Here is a 2,347-nt window from a genome sequence, read left to right as displayed (position 1 = left end):
ACTCGCGAACAATGAACATGGCATCTATTTCATGATTTTATAATGTTTTGAATTAAACAGGGGATTTCCATTTTGGTTGCATGATATCCCTGGCATTGTTTTTCGATCAGACAATGAGCCGTTTAAGGTACTCAGCACCTCTCTCTCTCTCTCTCTCTCTCTCTCTCTATATGTATATATAGGCACAACAGATTTTAAAAGAGAAATGTTAAATATTACGTTTTTATCTCGCAACTATTTTATAAAGTTAATATGGTAATTTCAATAATTTTTTGTTTTTTATTTTAACAAATACTAATTTAAAAGTAGTCAATATTATAGAATGGAAATGTAATTTCTAGGATTACACTTTTTAAAATAGCTTCGTAGGTTTTTTAAATGACAATTATGGTATTCTTCCGTTAAAAAGAAAAAGAGAAATGGTAGGGATCAATAAGTTTCTCATAATTGGATTTGAAAAATATTTATGTAAATCTCACATAAGTTAATAATGAACCCCACAAATTCAATGATTGATTATAAGAAAATATGAGCCAAATATGAGAAATTTATTGACCTCTAGCATTTCTCAAAGAAAAAAAGTTGTTTAACATGGCCGGCCACGTCATACTCTAGCAATGGCATCATGGCATGAGATCCTTTTTACTACTATGTCTAGCTAGTTAGTTTTAGACAAATTAATTAGAGAAATGCTATACTGCAATAAAAATACTATTTTTAGCCCATAAAAGTCCTAGGTGGCAAGAGGCTATAGGCTCCATCCATAATTGCTGTGGCCCCACTCAATGATGGGTTTGTGGCCTCTTGCCACCTAAGACTTTTATGGGCAAAAAATGATATTTTTTTTGCACTATAGCATATCTCAATTAATTAAGGGTCTACTTGCGTTTGCCATTTGGAAAGAAAAATATTTGGTTTTTATTTTTTGTTCATTTTTATATTAGAGCAAGTAAATCTATCATTAAATTTGTAGGACTCACATATAGGTCTCACATATTCAATAGTGAATTTGTAAAAGAGATAGACAATAGATGTGCAAGAGATGGCCATGTATAACACTTCTCATTTAAAAATAGCGATTTTAAATTATACAATTTGAAAACATAATTTTTAAAAATGCAATTAAGTGTTTGGTAAAACAGTAGATTGACAATTAAAATTGTAGTTTCGCCATTGCCTGTAATTTGAAAATGCAGAGACACACACTCTCTAACAATACATTTTCTGTAATTAATTGCAATCTCAAATACACCTTATGTTTACTCTTAACTTTTTATTAATAATTTTTACTGCAACAACTTTTACTATGTAAGAACTAATAACTACTATATATGTCAAGTTTATTTTTTTATTTGGGAAAATATCAACTTAGCACAGTGTGGTTTGATCAATTATAAAAAAACTCTTTATGGTTTTAATTTTGATCAAATAGCGGCCTATATTTTGGTCAAATAGATTCTTCCATAACGATTCTATCAATTTTCTAATAAAAGTCTGGCCGTGTTTTAATATTCATGCCACAAAGAAAAAAACATATTAAAAAAACAGGAAGAAAACAATATATATATATATTATGCCTACCTCCCTTCAGACTAGTGGTGGGTCGCCCCGGTTGCCCCTTCTGTGAGCAGCTTCCACCCAAAGGAGTTGGGTGCCCTCCACCACTCTATTTATAAAATTAAGGAGTAACTTCACTAAAAATTTCTAAACTTTCACCTTGAACTTTTAATTGCAATCAATTTAGACCCCTGTCAAATTTTAAACGTTAAATGACGTTTATACCCCTGACTTTTTTATAAAATTTCAACTTTACCCTTAATTCTAATTTTTTTTTTTTTAAAAAAAAAAAGGAAAATTAGGGATATTTTTGTCTTTTCTGGTATTTCTAATGGCTAAATTTGACGGAATGATTCAAATTGAGAGCAATTGAAAGTTCAGGAGAGTAAATTGAGAGATTTTGAAGTTTAAGAGGTTTGTAAAATTGAGTGAAAGTTTAGTGGTTTTCAGTGAAGTTACCCCTAAAATTAATGTTTAATTTGAAATAGTTTTTATTTTTATTATTATTTTTTTGACATTGTAATTAAATAGTTAAAAAATATGATTTTAAATCAAATCACACAATAAAAAGTCTTGATGCATTACACTTTTAATCCTCTAACTTTGATTAATATTTTTTCCAATTACACAATATTTGTTATCTTCATTAAAACTTTTAATTACAGTATTCGGATCCTGTCCCTTGTCCATCTTATCTTAACTAAATATCTTTTGTTTTGTTTTGTTTTTTTTTTTTTTTTTTTTTTTTTTTTTTTTTTTTTTTTTTTTTTTTTTTTTTTTTTTTTTTTTT

The sequence above is a fragment of the Corylus avellana genome, chromosome ca11, assembly GCF_901000735.1.
Source record: "Corylus avellana chromosome ca11, CavTom2PMs-1.0".
NCBI classification, from domain to species: domain Eukaryota; kingdom Viridiplantae; phylum Streptophyta; class Magnoliopsida; order Fagales; family Betulaceae; genus Corylus; species Corylus avellana.
Note: the sequence above shows the minus strand (reverse complement) of the source record.